General features: G+C 44.5%; 3 non-coding genes and 1 pseudogene across 3 annotated transcripts; all 4 read right to left on the minus strand.

Annotated features, from left to right (window-relative positions):
• Positions 1-395: 395 nt before the first annotated feature.
• Positions 396-581, minus strand: LOC132830617 (small nucleolar RNA U3; annotated as a pseudogene).
• Positions 582-10,162: 9,581 nt separating this feature from the next.
• On the minus strand, positions 10,163-10,379 carry LOC132830615 (small nucleolar RNA U3). Its single transcript, XR_009646398.1, has one exon. It is a non-coding gene; the product is annotated as a small nucleolar RNA U3 (small nucleolar RNA).
• A 1,283-nt stretch (positions 10,380-11,662) lies between these two features.
• LOC132830616 (small nucleolar RNA U3) lies at positions 11,663-11,883 on the minus strand. The gene has a single exon (XR_009646399.1). It is a non-coding gene; the product is annotated as a small nucleolar RNA U3 (small nucleolar RNA).
• A 6,074-nt stretch (positions 11,884-17,957) lies between these two features.
• On the minus strand, positions 17,958-18,029 carry trnah-gug (transfer RNA histidin (anticodon GUG)). The gene has a single exon. It is a non-coding gene; the product is annotated as a tRNA-His (tRNA).
• Between the last annotated feature and the right edge of the window lie 3,174 nt (positions 18,030-21,203).

A 21,203-nucleotide genomic window follows, 5' to 3' on the forward strand; every position in this document is an offset into this window, starting at 1 on the left:
GCTGTATACAGGCTGAACATATTGAGAAGAAAACGAATATTGGAGTTTGACTCTCCCGACAGTTCCAGAGAACCCGAATCATTTCTAACTTATGAAAGACAATATTTACAAAGATATACGACTACAACTCCACTTATCAAGAATTCCTTAACAGCATAGTCCAAATCCTTCAATAGCTGATTGCAAAAATAAAGCCATGATGTGAAGATGCTGGTGTTGGACTGGAGTGGATAGTCAGAAGTCATACAATACCAGTTTATAATCTAACAGGTTTATTTGATTTCAAATATATCAGTTACAACTATACATTCACAGGATCAACCTAGAACTATATGCAAACAGCTCAGAAAACAAGCTACCATGAAAATAAAGCTCTGCCTCACCTTTAAATACAAACCACTCAGACTATAAAGAAGAGACAGAACACTCACCAATAGCAAAGAGCAGGTGCTGAAAACAACATTCAAAACCTACTTAGAAAAGAACAATATAAATCCTCCTCATGGTTTATTAGACCAAACCCTTTCAAACCCATTCCTCTAGGCAAAAACTACAAAAATTATCCCTAAAAGCATAGTCTTAACAAGCTAACCATTCAAATTCAGGTGGCAATACCACAGACACATATCACGGTTAGGGACTGGGTCTCTTTAATTCAACAATTTTTCATTAGAATTCATTTAATTTACATTGTATCACAAAAATCAATTTACAAAAATAGTATTTTTTAATTTTATTACATTGAAACCCCCGATCGACAAACTGTGATTACCATAATCTATTCAATAGGTGAATCAAAAGTTAAGCGTGCATCACCACAAACCAGCAGGCAATATCACATAATATCACTTTCATATTCATTACTCAGTACCATACTATATACCTCTTAAATAAGCCAAACAACTCGCTATCAGGAAGATAGTGTCCCCAAGAAGAGGATAAACGAATGCACTCCATTTAGAATCGCATATCACCGCTTTAATTTTTACCCTTCACAAACATAGCAACTGACTTCCTGTCTGAGGCTGAACTAAACTGCTGGCAAACTTGGTGTAACATTTGACCTCAAAATAAGGTCACAGAGAACTCTGTTTTCTGACAGGAGATTCTGATCAGGGCTTCTTCAGAAATGGGGAGCAGTACTTCCATTCTAACAATTTTCTTGTACAGTAAAACTGTTGAGGAAACAGAAACCATGCCCCTTTACAACACTGAAATCTAAAGGCTCGGAATCACAGACAGCTGCTTTGATCGCTGCTGCTAAGTACGTAAGGTTATTGTGAGGTTAGTGTGCCGGGGCTAATGGGTGCCTGTTGATCGGGCATTAAGTGTGTCAAGGTGCCATCAAGATAGACATCAGATTGATAGGATGTTTCAGTGTTTCATAGTCAGGTGGATGTGATGCCAAGTGAGTAGTGGATGATGTCAGGTAGGTAAGATGTCAAGTCGGAAGGAAAGATTTGGCAAGTGATGGGGTGGATACCAAATGGATATGTAGTACAATGCGAGGGTGCTTGGTGGCAAGAGTGCAAGTGACTGATCAGAATCAAGTTAGAGTTTAAGAAATAGCAGAGAAACAATTAAAACAGGAAAGGTAGCAGACTGGGTGAGCTTCAGACACACTTCCCACTTATCTGGTAGTGTGGAATCCCAACAGCACTCAAAAAAATTCCAACACCATCAAGGATATCAGAATCTGTTTGATCAGCCTTCCATTACCACTTTAAACATTTGATCCTGCCATTAATAGTGCACACAGATGCACCATTGCAACTGAACTTGACAACAGTTTCCTCAACGACACCCAGCTGATGGCTACAAGGAAAAGGGCAGCAGAACAAAGAAAACCACTGCCTAGACCCACGTCACACACCAGCTTAACTTAAAAAATATTTCATAATTTCTTCAGGCACCTGATCAACCTAGAATTACATGCTGAACAGAAAACTGCAGGTATACAAAACAGACTGCATTAGTTCAAGAAGCAAAGTCAAACAGGTAAAGTTGCCATACTCATACTGGAGGTACACAGATAGAAATGGTTTAGAGAGATATGGGAAATGTAGGCAAATGAGACAAGTTTGGTTTAGGAAATCTGGTTGGCATGGACAAGTTGGGCTGTAGGGTCAGTTTCCATGCTGTATGCCTCTATGACAATCAGCTCCTTTCTCATAAATGGGAGACAAACCTTTTATTTCAAAAATATACTTTACTCATAAAATGTTCTTTGCAAACATTTAGTCACTAAAGAAGTTCGGTTCTGTACAATCTTTGCATATGGAGAAGAACATTGGCTTTTGACTTTCTCAACAATTCTAACAAACAAACCCAAAACATTTTTTACATATGCAAGATACTATTTCCATATATTCGAGGCACTAGAAAGGTCTGATAAACAAATGGACTCCCATTGTACTTTGGCTGAAAGATATTAGTTGGTGGTCTTTCTCCATTAAACTTTGGTAGCAGCTGCCCCCAGCTTTACAGCATCCATCAGCACATAGTCCAGCTTTACAGCATCCATCAGCACATAGTCCAGCTTTACAGCATCCATCAGCACAGATCTTGCATTGTATTAGTTTCCCAACATCCACCAGTGGTACATGGAGCTAACAGATTTTTCAAATGGCAGAAATATACTTCATTCATATACTTAAGCTGTAGGATACATACACCTTATGCAAGAGGATGAGGTGAAAAGGGGGTCAACAAACTAATCACAATCAGGAACATAGAACAGTACAGCACAGTACAGGTTCATCGACCCTCAATGTCATGCCAACCTTTTAACTTACTCTAAGATCAAACTAACCTACATAACCTACATTTTACAATCATCCACGTGCCTATCCAAGAATTGCTTAAATGTCCCTAATGTATCTGACTCTACTACCGCTGCTGCAGTGCATTCCGCACACTCATCACTCTCTGCGTAAAGAACCGACCTCAGACATCTCTCCTAAACCATCCTCCAATCACCTTAAAATTATGTCCCCTGGTGATAGCCATTTCTGCCCTGGGAAAAAGTCATTGGCTATACACTTGTTGTTTATCATCTTATACACCTCTATAACATCACCTCTCAACCTTCTTCCCTCCAATGAGAAAAGTCCGGGCTCCCTCAAACTTTCTTCATAAGACATGCCCTCCAGTCCAGGCACCAACCTGGTAAATCTCCTCTGCGCCCTCTCTAAAGCTTCCACATCCTTCCAATAGTGAAGCAATCAGAACTGAACATAATATTCTAAGTGTGGTCTAGCCAGAGCTTTATACAGCTGCAACATAACCTCACGGCTCTTAAACTCAATCCCCCTGCTAATGAAAGCCGACACATCATAAGCCTTCTTAACAACCCTATCAATTTGGGTGGCAACTTTGAGAGATCTATGGACATGGACCACAAAATCCCTCCATTCCTCCACACTGCCAAGAATTCTGCCTTTAACCTTGTAATCTCTATTCAAATTCAACTTCCAAAATGAATCACTTCACACTTTCCAGTTTGAACTCCATCTGCCACTATACAGCCCAGCCCTGCATCCAATAAATATCCCACTGTAACCTACAACAGCACTCCACATGATCCAAAACTCCACTAACTTTTGCGTCATTGGCAAACCTAATAACCCACCCTTCCAGTTCCTCCTCCAAGTCAGTTATAAAAATCACAAAGAGCAGAGGCACCTGAACAGATCCCTGTGGAATACCACTGGTCACCGAGCTCCGGCTGAATACTTTCTATCAACTACCACCCTCTGTCTTCTATGCACCAGCCAATTCAGTATCCAGACAGAAACATTTCTTATATCTCATGCCTCCTTACTTTCTGAATGAGCCTACATTGGGAACCTTATCAAATGCTTTGCCAAATTCTATGTACACCACATTCACCTTCGTCGACATGTTTTGTCACATCCTCAAAGAATTCAATAAAGCTTGTGAGTCATGACCCGGCCCTCACAAAGCCATGTTGACCATCTCTAATCAAGCAATGCTTTTCCAAATAATCATAAATCCTGTCTCTCGAAAGTTCTCCAATAATTTGCCCACCACCGACTGACTGGTCTGTAATTCCCAGGGTTGTCCGAATTCCCCATCTTGAACAAGGGAATAACATCTTTGATGCTCCAATCATCTGGCACTACTCCAGTAACAGTGAGTATGCAAAGATCATTGCTAAAAGTGCAGCAATCTCTTTCCTTGCTTCCCGCAGTAACCTTGGGTACATTCTGTCTGGTCCAGGGAACTTATCTATCCTCATGTTTTTCAAAATTTCCAGCACATCCTCCTTCCTAGCATCAACCTGTTCAAGTGTATCAGCCTGTTTTATGCTGTCCTTACAAACAACAAAATCCCTCTCACGAGTGAATACTTAAGTAAAGTATTCATTAAAGGTCTCCCCTTACCTCCTCTGACTCCAGGCACAAGTTCCCTCCACTATCCCTGATTAGCCCTCTTCTCACTCTGGCCGTCCTCTTCTCCTCACATAAGTGTAGAACACCATGGGGTTTTCTTGATCCTAACCGCCAAGGTTTTATCATACCCCCTTCGAGCTCTTCTAAGTCCATTCTTCAGTTCCTTCCAGGCTATCCTGCAACCCTCTAAAGCCCTGTCTGACCTTTGCTTCTTCAACCTTAAGTAAGCTTCCTTAAGGAAGTACAGTAAAGCCCCCAAGAAGAGGGTAAATGAATAAACTCCATTTAGGATCACATATCAGAAACTAATTTTTACCCTTCCCAAACACAGCAACCAACTTCCTGTCTGAGGCTGAACTAAACCGCTTGTAATCCTGGTGTAACATTTGACCTCAAGATGAGGTCACAGAGAGCTCTACATTTCTGACAACAGATTCTGCTCAGGGCTTCTTCGGGAATGGGGAGCAGTACTTCTATTCTGACAATTCTCTCCTACACTGGAACTGTCAGGGAACAGAAATCACGTCCACATTCACAGCAGTGAGCAGAGCCTCTTCTGAAATTTAAAGGTTCAGAATCACAGACAGCCATTTTGATCGCTGCAGGTAAATGCTAACTACATAAAGTTATCATGGGGTTAGTGTGCTGGGGCTGATGGGTACCTGTTGATCAGGTTAAGTGTATAGAGTGTCAAGGTGCCATCTGAGTAACAGTTAGAATGTCAGCTGAATAGGCTGTGGAATGCCAGTGCTTCAGAGTCAAATGGATGTGATGCCAAATGAGTAGGTGAGGGTGTCACTTGGGTAAGGTGCCAACTCATAACGGAAAATTTGGCAAGGGATAGGATGCAAAGTGGGTAAGATATCAAGTCGGTATGTAGTACAATGCTAGGGTACATGCTGGCAAGGGGGCAGGTGACTGTTGCTGTGTTTACTGTTACATCAGAGAGGATAGCAAGGGTATTGTAAACCTGGGGCATCTGGTCAGTAGAAGGGAATGGTGGCAGATTTTGTCTGCATCATGACAATGGATACGATATCGGGAAGGGAAGGATGTGATGGGTCAGGTCTGGAGCGAATGAAATGATTAATATGTTCAGGATATAAACGTTAACCTGAAATCAGAATTGACAAAAGCAAATCAGAACATCAGTATTCTAAAACAACTGGTTCATCTCCTGACTTCCAACGGTTGTTCACTGCTACATGGGACCATTCAGGAGTACCATACAACACTTTATCGATTGATTTATCTGCGGTTGATTTATTCGTTGCCACGTGCATTTGTTACCAATCGTGAGAAAAATGTTATTTAATGTCTCCACTCTTCAGTGCCCTCTTAAAACACAGAAATAAACAGATGCAGAGTACAAAGGTAGCAAAATAAAGAAATAAAGTTAAAAAGTTTACCAATCCTTTCGAAGTGCTTAGCCCTTGACCTTGATCCAGTCTCTTCCACTCCAACACTGAGACCAATACTAGCATGATGCAGTCTGTTAGCCTTGAGTCCCATCACTATGTCCCACCACAGAACAGCATCGCCATTCTGCAATGCTATCTTGACTCTACCAACAACGCCGCTACCATGATTTTGCACTGAGCTGATCTCACCAATGCAGACACTGCTGAAGCCTAGTAGAAAGTGAGAACTGTAGATGCTGGAGATGAGACTCGAGAGTGTGGTGATGGAAAAGCACAACAGGTCAGATAACATCCAAGGAGCAGAAGAATCGACGTTTCGGCTTTAAGCCTGTCAGGCACTAAATCTAAATTTGTCTCCCTCTCCTGCCACCACCGGAAACAAACCTTTCCTCTGACACGCTGGATGTCTAGTTGCCATTCAGGCTCACCACAAGAAGGTACATAAGTAAAGCTAAAGTTTAAAAAAGAGAAAGAAAGAAAAAATGGACAAGTGGACAGACCATATGAGCTCCAGACACACTTTCCACTTGATGGAAGTGTGGAATTCCAACAACACTCAAAATAATGATGTTCCAGGGTTTAGAGCATTTAAAAAGAATAGAGAGGGGGAAAAAGAGGAGGGGGTGTAGCACTACTAATCAGAGAGGGTATCACAGCTACAGAAGCTTCCATTGTCGAGGAAGATCTGCCTACTGAGTCAGTATGGGTGGAAATTAGGAACAGCAAGGGAGCAGTCACCTCTTTAGGGGTTTATTACAGGTCCCCCAATAGCAGCAAGGACATGGAAGAAAGCATAGGTCAGCAGATTTTAGAAAAGTGTGGATGTAGTAGGGTTGTTGTAATGGGTGACTTTAATTTTCCCAATATTGATTGGAACCTCCTTCGAGATGAAGATTTGAATGGAGCTGTTTTTGTCTGGTGTGTTCAGGAGGGTTTCCTAACTCAGTACGTTGACAGGCCGACGAGGGGAGAGGCCATTCTAGACTTAGTGCTCGGAAACGAGCCGGGGCAGGTATCAGATCTTGTGGTGGGAGAGCATTTTGGTGATAGTGAGCACAACTGCCTCACATTCTACATAGCTATGGAGGAGAGGATTAGGCAAAATGGGAGGATATTTAATTGGGGAAGAGGAAACGATGATGCGATTAGACATGAGTTAGGAAGCATGGATTGGGAGCAATTGTTCCATGAGAAAAGCACTATAGACATGTAGAGACTGTTTAAGGAACAGTTGTTGCAAGTGATGAATAAATATGTCCCTCTGAGACAGGCAAGAAGTGGAAAGATAAAGGAACCTTGGATGACGAGAGCGGTGGAGCTTCTCGTCAAAAGGAAGAAGGTAGCTTACATAAGGTGGAGGAAGCTAGGGTCAAGCTCAGCTCTACAGGATTACAGGCAGGTGAGGAAGGAGCTTAAAAATGGTCTAAGGAGAGCCAGGAGGGGTCACGAGAAAGGCTTGGCAGAACGGATTAGGGAGAACACAAAGGCATTTTACACTTATGTGAGGAATAAGAGAATGGTCAAAGAAAGAGTAGGGCGGATCAGGGATAGCATAGGGAATTTGTGTGTGGAGTCTGAGGAGGTAGGGGAAGACCTAAATGTGTTTTTTGCTTCTGTCTTTACAAAAGAAACGAACTTTGTAGTGAATGAAACCTTTGAAGAGCAGGTTGTATGCTGAAATGGATAGAGATAGAGGAAGCTGATGTGCTGAAAATTTTGTCAAACATTAAGATTGACAAGTCGCCAGGCCCGGACCAGATTTGTTCTCAGCTGCTTTGGGAAACGAGAAATGTAATTGTTTCGCCATTTGCAAAGATCTTTTCATCCTCGCTCTCCACAGGAGTCGTACCTGAGGACTGGAGAGAGGCAAATGTAATTCCTCTCTTCAAGAAAGGAAATAGGGAAATCCCCGACAATTACAGACCAGTAAGTCTCACGTCTGTCGTCTGCAAGGTGTTAGAAAGGATTCTGAGGGATAGGATTTATGACCATCTGGAAGAGCATGGCTTGATTAAATGCAGTCAGTACGGCTTTGTGAGGGACAGGTCATGCCTCACAAACCTTATCAAGTTGTTTGAGGATGTGACTAGAAAAGTTGATGAGGGTCGAGCTGTGGATATGGTATATATGGACTTCAGCAAGGCAGTTGATAATGGTAGGCTCATTCAGAAGGTCCGGAGGAATGGGATTCAGGGGAACATAGCTGTCTGGATACAGAATTGGCTGGCCAACAGAAGACAGCGAGTGGTAGTAGAAGGAAAATATTCTGCCTGGAAGTCTGTGGTGAGTAGTGTTCCACAGGGCTCTGTCCTTGGGCCTCTATTGGAGGTAATTTTTATTAATGACTTGGATGAGGGGATTGAAGGATGGGTCGGCAAGTTTGCAGATGACACAAAGGTTGGAGGTGTCGTTGACAGTATAGAGGGCTGTTGTAGGCTGCAGCGGGACATTGACAGGATGCAGAGATGGGCTGAGAGGTGGCAGATGGAATTCAACCTGGATAAATGCGAGGTGATGCATTTTGGAAGGTCGAATTTGAAAGCTGAGTACAGGATTAAGGATAGGATTCTTGGCAACGTGGAGGAACGGAAGGATCTTGGTGTGCAGATACATGGATCCCTTAAAATGGCCACCCAAGTGGACAGGGTTGTTAAGAAAGCATATGGTGTTTTGGCTTTCATTAACAGGGGGATTGAGTTTAAGAGTCGTGAGATCTTGTTGCAGCTCTATAAAACTTAGGTTAGAGGGCACTTGAAATACTGTGTCCTGTTCTAGTCACCCTATTACAAGAAAGATATGGATGCTTTGGAGAGGGTTCAGAGGAGGTTTGCCAGGATGCTGCCTGGACTGGAGGGCTTATCTTATGAGGAGAGGTTGACTGAGCTAGGACATTTTTCACTGGAGAAAAGGAGGAGAAGAGGGGACCTAATTGAGGTATACAAGATAATGAGAGGCATAGATAGAGTCGATAGCCAAAGACTATTTCCCAGGGCAGAAATGATCAACACGAGGGGTCATAGTTTTAAGCTGGTTGGAGGAAAGTATAGAGGGGATGTCAGAGGCGGGTTCTTTACACAGAGAGTTGTGAGAGCATGGAATGCGTTGCCAGCAGCAGTTGTGGAGGCAAGGTCATTGGGGACATTTAAGAGACTCCTGGACATGCATATGGTCACAGAAATTTGAGGGTGCATACATGAGGATCAGTGGTCGGCACAACATCGTGGGCTGAAGGGCCTGTTCTGTGCTGTACTGTTCTATGTTCTATAACTCCAACACCATCAAGTATGTAACATCCTGCTTGATCAGCTTTCTATCGTCACTTTAAATATTTGATCACTCCATTACTGACGTACGCTGGCATGGTGTGAATCATCCACATGATGTTCCACTGCAACTGAACATACCAAAGATTCCTCAACAGGACCCAATGGATGGCTACAAGGAAAGGGAAGCAGAACAAAGAAAACCAACGCCTTGACCCACGTCACATCACCACCTTAACTTTAAAAAAATTTCATAATTTCTTCAGACACCAGATCAACCTAGAATTCAATGCTGAACAGAACTGTAGATATACAAAAATTGACTGCATTAGTTCAAGAAGCAAAGTCAAACAGGCAAAGTTGCCATACTCTTACTGGAGGTATACAGATAGAAATGATTTAGAGGGATATGGCCCAAATGTAGGCAAATGGGACGAGTTTGGTTTAGGAAATCTGGTCAGCATGGACGTGTTGGGCCAATGGACCTGTTTCCATGCTGTATGCCTCTATGACAATCAGCTGCTTTCTCATTAATGGGCGATAAACCTTTTATTTCAAACATATACTTTACTCATAAAAACTTCTTTGCAGACATTTATGGTCACTAAAGCAGTTTGAATCTGTACAACCTTTGCATATGGAGAAGAAACATTGGCGTTTGATTTTCCCGGCCATGCTAACAAATCCAAATCATTTCTTACATATGCAAGATAGTATTTCCATGTATTCGAGGCACTAGGGAGGTCTTATAAGTAAATGGACCCCAATGTACTTTGGCTGAAAGATATTAGACAGTGGTCTTTCTCCATTACACTTTGGCAGCAGCTGCCCTCAGCTTTACTGCATCCATCAGCACATAATCCCAGATCTTGCATTGTACCAGTTTCTGAAGAATCACCAGTGCTACCTAGAGCTGACAAACATTTCAGACTGCAAAAATCTACTTCATTCTTAAACTTAAGCTGAGGCATACCTCACACACCTTATACAAAAGGATGAGTTGAAAAGGAATCCTAAGCACACAATAAACAAGAATCTACTTTTGGGGTTTAATGGGAGACAAGCCACTCAGATTGCATTCACCTCATCCAGCTCTCTATAAAAAAGAGGCAGAACATTCATCAATGGCAAAGAGCAGCTGCTTAAAAGCAACACTCAAAGCCTACTTCCTGCTCAGAGGAGAACACTATAAATCCTCCTTGTGGTTTGTGAGACCAAACACTCCAGAACCCATTTCTCTAGAAAAGAACTATAGAAATGATCCCTAAGAGTATAGTCTTAACAAATTAGACACAAAATTCAGATGGCAATACCACAGACACACATCACAGTTAGGGACGGGGCCTCTAATTCACCAATTTTTTCATTAGTATTCTTACCAGTCATTTAATTTGCATTATATCATAAAATAAATATATAAAAGTTGAATATTTTTCTATTTCATTCCATTGAACACACAAATTCACAAACGGTGATTATCATAATCTATTCAATAGACGAATCAAAAGTTAAGTATGCATCACTAGAAACCAGCAGGCTCTCACACCTGCACACACACACACCATGGGTGCTGGGGAAAAATAAGCACTACCGCAGTTAGGTGGTAGTGTGGGGGGTTAATAAAAGAAAAAAAAAGAAAAAAAAAGAAGAAAAAAAGAAACCAGCAGGCTCTCACACCTGCACACACACACCATGGGTGCTGGGGAAAAATAAGCACTACCGCAGTTAGGTGGTAGTGTGGGGGTTAAATAAAAAAGAAACCAGCAGGCAGTGTCACTTGGCATCACTTTCACATTCATCACTCAGTATAATGTGGAGGTGCCAGTGTTAGATTGGTGTGGACAAAGTAAAAATCACACAACACCAGGTTATATTCCAACAGGTTTATTTGGAAGTACTAGCTTTCAGAGTGCTGCTCCTTCATGCTGCTCCAGGATCATAAGACTCAGAATTTATAGCACAAGATCAGTGTCATACAACTGAAACAGTATGTGGAGCAAACCTAGATTGCTGTTAAGTCTTACATCTTTTTGTATACTTTGCAGGTTTGCATTAACATATAAGTCCCAGAACTTCTTTCAAGTCACATTCTCAAGATAACAGAAGGTTTTATATAAAAAAAGTGACATCTCAGCTCAGACAATGCATGAAAGGTGTAAGGTTAGAGTCCATCTGTATCCCAATCTTGAGCCAGGTCAGTGTCCATCTTCCTTCCCACCTATCTGCTCCACCTTCCTCTCCGATCTTTCACTTTCACCCCCACCTTCATCTACCAATTACATTCCCAGCTACCTTCCCCCTGCTGCACCCTCCTCCCATTTATCTCTCTGCCTCCATGGCTCAAAAGCCTCATTCCTGATGAAGGGCTTATGCCCGAAACGTTGATTCTCCTGCTCCTTGGATGCTGCTTGACCTGCTATGCTTTTCCAGCACAACAGCCAACAGTTGGCAATTTGAGCTGAGAGAGCTCAAAGGCAACAAAACCTTATTGAAGGAAATGAACTTAAAGGGTCTTAATATTAAGCAAAAAAAAAATTCTGCTTTTGGCATTAATTTAAGAGAAACCAGTCAGATTGTGTTCTCCTCCAACTCTCCATAACACAGTGACAGAACACTCATCAATGGCAAAGGGAAGCTGCTCAAGGCAATACGCCACACTTAGATCCTGCTCAGAAGAGGACACTGTGAATCTGCCATTTGGTTTGTGAGACCAAACACTCTAAAACTCATTTATTTCAAAAATATACTTCATTCATATAAATCTTTTGATATCTGTACAGTTAGTGAGGCCATTCATATATACATTACATCTTTACATACAGAGGACAGACTGAGTCATTTGTATTTAGAAGTCTGTATATTAACCATCCAGCTTCTTGGTGTTTAGCTGAGAAGTCAGCGGAGCCCAGTTACTGAGTGGGCCCCCCATTGTTCTTTGGCAGGCAGATCTTATACAGTGGTCTTTCCCACAGCGCTTTGGTGGCAGCTGCCCCAACCTTCAGTGTGTCCCTCAGCATGTAGTCCTTGGAATGTGCTAGATGAGGGTGGGGGTGGGGAGGAAGTAGCATAGAGTACAATGGGTGAGTGGGGGGGGGAATGAAGGTGATAGGTGAGGTGGAAGATGAGGCGTTCTTCCTCTAGGCGTCTGGTAGTGAGGCAGCGGCGGTGAAGGAGGCCCAGGATCTCTATGTGGGAGGGGGAGTTGAAATGTTGGGCCACGGGGCGGTGTGGTTGATTGGTGTGGGTGTCCCGGAGATGTTCCCTAAAGTGCTCTGCTAGGACGCGTTCAGTCTCCCCAATGTAGAGGAGACCGCATCGGGAGAAACGGATACAATAACTGATATTGGTGGATGCGCAGGTAAAACTTTGATGGATGTGGAAGACTCATTTAGGGCCTTGGATAGAGGTGAGGGAGGAGGTGTGAGCACAGGATTTACAGTTCCTGCGGTGGCAGGGGAAAGTGCCAAGATGGGAGGGTGGGTTGTAGGGGTGGCGTGGACCTGACCAGGTAGTCACGGAGGGAACGGTCTTTGCGGAAGGCGGAAAGGGGTGGGGAGGGAAATATATCCCCTGGTGGTGGGGTCTTTTTGGAGGTGGCGGAAATGTCGGCGGATGATTTGGTTTAATGCGGAGGTTTGTAGGGTGGAAGGTGAGCACCAGGGGCGTTCTGTCCTTGTTACGATTGGAGGGGTGGGGTCTGAGGGCGGAGGTGCGGGATGTGGACGAGATGCGTTGGAGGGCATCTTTAACTACATGGGAAGGGAAATTGCGCTGTCTAAAGAAAGAGGTCATCTGGTGGGTTCTATGGTGGAACTGGTCCTCCTGGGAGCAGATACGGCGGAGGCGGAGGAATTGGGAATATGGGATGGCATTTTTGCAAGACGTAGGGTGGGAAGAGGTGTAATCCAGGTAGCTGTGGGAGTCGGTGAGTTTGTAAAAAATGTCAGTGTCAAGTCGGTTGTCATTAATGGAGTTGGAGAGGTCCAGGAAGGGAAGGGAGGTGTCAGAGATGGACGCAAAGACCGTTCCCTCCGTGACTACCTGGTTAGGTCCACGCCACCCCTACAATCCCCCCTCCCATCTTGGCACTTTCCCCTGCCACCGCAGGAACTGTAAAACCTGTGCCCACACCTCCTCCCTCACCTCTATCCAAGGTCCTAAAGGAGCCTTCCACATCCATCAAAGTTTTACCTGCAGATTCACCAATATCAGTTATTGTATCCTTTGCTCCCGATGTGGTCTCCTCTACATTGGGGAGACTGAACGCCTTCTAGCAGAGCGCTTTAGGGAACATCTCCGGGACACCCACACCAATCAACCACACCGCCCCGTGGCCCAACATTTCAACTCCCCCTCCCACATAGAGATCCTGGGCCTCCTTCACCGCCGCTGCCTCACCACCAGACGCCTAGAGGAAGAACGCCTCATCTTCCACCTCAGAACACTTCAACCCAGGGCATCAATGTAGACTTCAACAGTTTCCACGTTTCCCCTTCCCCCACCTCATCCTAGTTCCTAACTTCCAGCTCAGCACTGTGCCATGACTTGTCCGGACTTGCCCTACCTGTCTGTCTCCTTTTCCATCTATCCACTCCACCCTCTCCTCCCTGACCTATCACCTTCATCCCCTCCCCCACTCACCCATTGTACTCTATGCTACTTTCTCCCCACCCCCACCCTCCTCTAGCTTATCTCTCCATGCTTCAGGCTCACTGTCTTTATTCCTGATGAAGGGCTTTTGCCCGAAACGTTAATTTCGCTGCACTTTGGATGCTGCCTGAACTGCTGTGCTCTTCCAGCACCACTAATCCAGAATCTGGTTTCCAGCATCTGCAGTCATTGTTTTTACCCCTTGGAATGTGCCAGTCTGCAACACTCGGTCGAGGCCAACTCTTTCAGCTGGAAGACCAACAGGTTTCAGACAGGCCGAAGAGCATCTTTCACCGAGCTGATGATCCTCCAGGCACAGCTGATGTTCGTCTCAGTGTGCGTCCCGAGGAACACACTGTAGAGCACAGAGTCCCACATCATGGAGCTGCTTGGGACAAACCTCAACAAACATCACTGCATTCCCCTCCAGACTTCCTTTGCATAGGCACATTCCAGAAGGTGTGTGACAGTCTCACCCCCTGCACAGCTGATTCGAGGGCAATGTGCAGTGGCACAGAGTCCGGTCATGCATCAAGGATCTCACAGGCAGAGCCCTTCTCAACACCAGCCAAGCCATGTCTTGGTGCTTGTTGGAAAGTTCTGGCGATGAGGCATTCTGTCAAATGACTTTGACAGTCTGCCCGAGGAACTGCCCAACAGCATCTGCCCTCTCCTTTTCCCGAAGGGTCTCAAGGACACTATGTGCTGACCACTTCCTGATGGACTTGCAGTCAAAGGTGTTTTGCTTCATAAACTTCTCCACAAAGGACAGGTGATATGGAACGGTCCAACTATTCGGAGCATTCCCCGGCAACGAGGCCAGGCCCATCCTTCACAACACCAGGAACAGGTAGAACCTCAGTACGTGGTGACACTTGGTGTTTGCATACCGGGAATCCATGCACAGCTTGATGCAGCCACATACAAAGATGGCCATCAGGGTGAGGGTGGCATTGGGTGTATATTTTGCCCTGTTGCCCAAATCTTTATACATCAAGTCCCTTCGGACCGGTCCATCTTTGATCTCCATATAAATTGGAAGATGGCCCCGGTAACTGCAGCGGCACAGGTTCTGGGAATAGGCCAGACCTGTGCCACATATAAGAGCAATGACAGTGCCTCACACCTGATGACCAGGTTTTTTCCGATGATGGAGAGCGACTGTAGCTTCCATCTGCCCAGTTTCTGCCTCACTTTCTTAATATGCTCCTACCAAGACTTGGCGGACGCCCGGCCCCTTCGAACCAAATACCCAGCACCTTCAGGTGGTCGGTCCTGATGGTGAAGGGGATGGAGGATTAGTCGGCCCAGTTCCCGAAGATCATGGCCTCGCTCTTACTTCAGTTTACCTTGGCCCCCGAGGCCCGTTCGAACTGGTCACATATGCACATGAGTCTGTGCACAGACAGCGGATCCAAGCAGAAAATGGCGACGTCATGCATGCACAGGGAAGCTTAACTTGTAGGCCCCTGCTGCCAGGAATAGTCACCCCTCTCAGGCTCGCATCCTTCCTGATAGACTCGGCAAATGGCTCTATGCAACACACAAACAAGGCGGAGAGAGAGGGCAGCCCTGCCTGACTCCAGATTTGACTGGGAAACTATCTGATTCCCACCCATTGATTGAGACTGCACTGACAATGTTGGTTTAGAACAGTCTGATCCAATTGCAGATTCCCTCCCCAAAGCCCATTTTGGAGAGAACATCTCTCATATACGTATGTGATATCCTGTCAAAGGCTTTCTCCTGGTCTAGGCTGATGAGGCAGGTGTCCAACCAGGGCCCTCTCCTGCACGTAGGCAATTTCTTTTTACTTCAAAAATATACTTTATTCATGAAATATTTGATGATCTGTACAATTGGTCATGCCATACATACGTAAACATTCCATTTCTTCGCATACAGAGACAGAGTAATCATTCATATACACAGGTCTGTACGATTACTATCTATATATGTAGCTGGGGGGGGTCAGCGGACCCCCCTTACTGCATCGGCCCCCTGTGCTCTTTCCGCACCGCGCCTTGGCAACAGCTGCCCTGAGCTTCAGCGCGTCCCTCAACATGTAGTCCTGGACCTTGGAATGTGCCAGTCTGCAACACTCGGGTCGGGGACAACTCCTTCAGCTGGAAGATCAATAGGTTTCAGACCGCACAGAGAGCGTCCATCATTGAGTTGATGATCGTTCAGGCACAGTTGATGTTCGTCTCGGGTGTGCATCCCAGGGAACACACTGTAGAGCATGGAGTCCCGCGTCACTGCGCTGTTCGGGACAAACCTTGACAAACACCACTGCATTCCTCTCCAGACTTCTTCTGCACAGGCACATTCCAGAAGGAGGTGTGTGACAATTTCGTTCCCCCCTCGCAGCTGCTTTGAGGGCAGCGTGCGGTGCAGCCGAGTGTCTGGGAATGCATAAAGGATCTCACAGGCAGAGCCCTTCTCACCAACAGCCAAGCCATGTCTTGGTGCTTGTTGGAAAGTTCTGGTGATGAGGCATTTTGCCAAATGACTTTGACAGTCTGCTCAGAGAACCGCTCGATTGGATCCGTCCTCTCCTTTTCCCGAACAGTCTCAAGGACACCACTTCCTGATGGATTTGCGGTCAAAGGTGTTTTTCTTCATAAACTTCTCCACAAAGGATAGGAGATACGGAACAGTCCAACTACTCGGAACGTTCCACGGCAGCGAGGCCAGGCCCATCCTTCGCAACACCGGGGACAGGTAGAACCTCAGTACGTAGTGACACATGACGTTTGTACACCGGGGATCCACACACAGCTTGATGCAGCCACATACAAATGTGGCCATCAGGGCGAGGGTGGCATTGGGTGCGTTTTGTCCCCCATTTGCCAGATCTTTCTACATCGAGTCCCTTTGGACACAGTCCATCTTTGATCTCCATATAAATTGGAAGATGGCCCAGGTGGCTGCAGCATAGGCAATTCCCTACTAAAGAAATAACCTCTAAAATACAGTCATAAAACAGTGCAACCATAATCTGACTTTGCAACACCACACACAGTGCATGTGTGCAATTCATTTCCATCGTATTTCTAAATGATTTTCAATACATCTATTATCTATAAGTCTAGTATTGTAGCTATATTTCTCAACAAGACGAAAAACAGTGTGGAAACGAACACACACGATATTCAAATTAAATTCTTAATCTGAATAGTAGTCTGATCATGCAATCAACACTGACGAAATGACTGGGGCGGAACAGCACTGAGGCTGCTGTTATTCACAGCGGAATAGTTGAAGCGATCCCTGCTGGAAACTAGCAGTCCTAACACTTGTCTCAAGATTACACTCGCTCTCTGTTTCTACATGTTTCTCTCCACACACCCGTGTACTCGTTCACCCATAAAGAACAGACGTAAAAGACCCGTCGACGTAACTCTCATCCCTGCATCAGCACAGTATATCATACCAAAGAGTTTGATGTAAAATACACATTAAACACTCAGCGACATAATGAGTTACGAAATTAAGCAATTTCCATTATTGATTAATTCTGAATTCAACTTCAGAAGAAGGGTCACTGGACCCAAAACGTTAGCTCTGATTTTTCTCCACAGATACCGTCAGACCTGCTGTGTTTTTCCAGAAATGTCTGCGTTTGGGTTAGAACCGGCGCAACAACGGGACTTGCTGCTTCCATGCTCATTACTGTTCGGGGATTACGACAGTGTAACCATGGCAAGATCTAAACGCAAATCTTATTCCATTACGACCAATATAGTCATTAATTAAGAGTAGCGAACAGACTATGGAGTGAATTGTTACTTCCTTAAAATGCCTGAATTACATCTTAGAGCGTAGTCAAATATCTATAATCTTTTGCAGCATAATGTGAGGCTTGGCATGTAATTCAGGCAACCCAAAATCACTTCGCTCACAGCAGGACTGATGTCTCGCAAAGATGCACATGCACACAAACTCTACTATTGTAGCTTTAAATCGAAAATTGTAACAAAATAGAAGTTTTTTTTCTCATGGATAAAAGCAGTTTAAATTTCAAGCATCCTGTGTTTTGCATTTGTCTATTTTATAAAGTGGTTCTCTCCAATTTAATATATAAAGAAAGCAAACTAGTTAAAATAACACAATCAAATTATGTACAGCTAACTATCAGTTTGCTTTTAAACATTGTATTAACTAAGAAAATTATAGCCCATTGCCGTGTCATTGCTTACCCGCAATGCCGTGACTCGGATTCGAACCGAGGTTGCTGCGGCCACAACGCAGAGTACTAACCACTATACGATCACGGCATGCTACATGGACTACGGAAACCATACACTGAAAATTACTATCAAGTATAACAATGTGTCCGGTTATGTCAAATTAAAGTTGATGATTGTTTTATGTACAACGTTTCACATGCCTAAACAGACACTTCTTTAACATGTTATACGATTTTAGAGGTTATCTGTTCTTCCTCTGCATGCGTTCAGTTACCAATCACTCCTGATGTATACAGAGGAGAATTGAATTTTTTTTTGCTTTAAACAGCAGTTTTGACCAGCCAGATTTGTTTTTAAACACATTTCACAGGATTTGGGCATCGCTGGCCAGGCCAGTATTTATTTCCAATCTCTAGTTGATCATGCAAAGGTGGTGAGCCACCTTCTTGAATTACTATAGTCTGTATGGCTTGGGGATACAATACCCAGTGTTTCTAGGAAGGGAGGTCTGATTTCAACTCATTTAGCATAAAGGTAAAGGATGGCTTGGTGGTTAGCACTTGCTGCCTCACAGTGCCAGGGACACAGACACATTGGGTGACCGTGTGTGTTTGCATGTTCTCCCCATGTCTGTGTGGGTTATGGAGATAAGGCAGGAACAGGATACTGATTAAGGATGATCAGCCATGATCATATTGAATGGTGGTGCAGGCTCGAAGGGCAGAATGGCATTCTCCAGCACCTATTGTCTATTGTCTAATAGTTTCCTCTGAGTGTTCTGCTTTCCTCCACAGTCAACGATGTGCAAATTAGTTGAACTGGCCATGATAAATTGCCCCATAGTGTCCACAGATGCAGGCTAGGTAGATTAGCCATGGTAAATGTGCGGTTACACAGATAGGGTGGGATGCTCTTCAGGGGGTTAGTACAGACTTGATGGGCTGAACAGCTTCCATCTGCACTGTAGGGATTCTATGATAAAGACCCCATTACCCTAGCAGGCCACTGGGTTGCTCTCTCATTACAGAAATGACAAGTCGTGGTTTAACTTGAGTCACCGTGCTAAGGGGTGAGGTTGAGGAGAATCCTTTGTGGTAACCTCTGCATCACAAATCAGCTATCCAATTAAGTGATCCCCGGAAGAAAGGTAATGTAACCAACTGAAGACTGACTCAGGACTATAACTGTGTTCTACACGCATAATATTAACTTACTTCCAATTCAATGTCACTAGACCCACTATACATCACCAGGATTTGTTACTTAATGGTAATGGAGGTTATAAGAACAAAGAACAAAGAAAATTTACAGCTCAGGAACAGGCCCCTCGGCCCTCCAAGCCTGAGCCGATCCAAATGTACTGTCTCAACCTGTCGGTCAATTCCACAGCATTTGTATCCTTCTGCTCCCCACCTACTCATGCATCTGTATAGACGCATCTTAAATGAATCTACCGTGCCTGCCTCTACCACCTCTGCTGGCAACGCGTTCCAGACGCCCACCGCCTTCTGTGTGAAGTACTTGCCGCGTGTATCCCCCTTAAACTTTCCACCTCTCACCTTGAAAGCATGACCTCTCATTATTGAATCCTTCACCCTGGGAAAAAGCTTGTCTCTGTCCACCCTGTCTATACCCTTCATGATTTTGTAAACCTCAATCAGGTCCCCCCTCAATCTCCTTTTTTCTAGTGAAAATAAACCTAAACTACTCAGCCCCGCTTCATAGCTAGCACCTTCCATACCAGGCAACATCATCATAAACCTTCTCTGCACCCTCTCCAAAGCATCCACATCCTTTCGGTAATGTGGCGACCAGAACAGTACACAGTATTCTAAATGCGGCCGAACCAATGTCTTGTACAATTTTAACATGACTTGCCAGCTCTTATACTCAAAATCCCGTCCAATGAAGGCAAGCATACTATATGCCTTCTTAACCACTCTAGCCACCTGTAGGGTACAATGGACCTGCACTCCCAGATCTCTCTGCTCCAGATTTTCCCAAGGCTCTTCCATTCATTGGATAATTTGTTTTAGAATTAGACTTGCCTAAATGCATCACCTCATATTTAGATTACTTACAGTGTGGAAACAGGCCATTTGGGCCAACAAGTCCACACCGACCTGCGACCCACCCAGACCCATTCCACTACACGCAACTTAGCGTGGCCAATTCACCTAACCTGCACATTTTTGGACTGTGGGAGGAAATCAGAGCACCCGGAGGAAACCCACGCAGGCACAAGGAGAATGTGCACACAGAGACTCGCCTAAGGCGGGAATTGAACCCACGTCTCTGACACTGTGAGGCAACAGTGCAAACTGCTGTGCCACCATGGTCTGGATTGAAAGCCATCTGCTACTTTTCTGCCCAACTCTCCAGTCTATCTATATCCTTCTGTATTCTCTGACAGTCCCTTATGCTTTCTGCTACTCCACCAATCTTTGTGTCATCTGCAAACTTGCTGATTATACCAACAGTGCTCTCTTCTACATTACTTATGTATATTACAAACAACAGCGGCCCCAATACTGACCCATGCAGAACACCACTGGTCACCTTTCTCCATTTCAAGAAACTCCCTTCAACTACTACGCTGTCTCCTGTTGCTCAACCAGTTCTTTATCCACCTAGCTAGAACATCCTGCACACCCATGTGACTTCACTTTCTCCATTAGTCTATAATGTGGAACCTTATCAAATGCCTTACTAAAGTCCATGTATATGACATCAACAGCCCTTCCTTCATCTATCAACTTGGTCACTTCCTCGAAGAACTCTATTAAGTTGATCTCCCCCGCACAAAACCATGTTGCCCATCACTTATAGTGAAGGTCTGTGAGGGGAAAGTTTTAAAAAGAACCTGGGGGATAACTTTTTTGCATGTAGGATTCTGCATGAATTGAATGAGCTGCCAGAGAAATGGGTACAATTACAACATTTTAAAAGCATCTGGATAGTTATGTGAATAGGAAGGGTTTAGATGGATATGGGCTATTGCTGGCAAATGGGACCAGGTCAGATTGGGATATCTGTTTGGCACAGACAAGTTGGACCAAAGGATCTGTTTCTGTGTTGTATGACTCTGTGTTCCCTTGGCTCACTTAACACTCTCCTGTGTGGCAACGATACCCATTTATCGCAGAGGTTCAATGATCTGGAGTCAAAATAATAATGTTGCTTCTCCCTCTACAGGTACTGCCAAACCTGATGGCTTCTCTCACATTGTCTGATTTTCTATGCTCTTTGCTCAACTTTACT

This window comes from Hemiscyllium ocellatum, chromosome 31 (assembly GCF_020745735.1).
Source record: "Hemiscyllium ocellatum isolate sHemOce1 chromosome 31, sHemOce1.pat.X.cur, whole genome shotgun sequence".
Taxonomy (NCBI): domain Eukaryota; kingdom Metazoa; phylum Chordata; class Chondrichthyes; order Orectolobiformes; family Hemiscylliidae; genus Hemiscyllium; species Hemiscyllium ocellatum.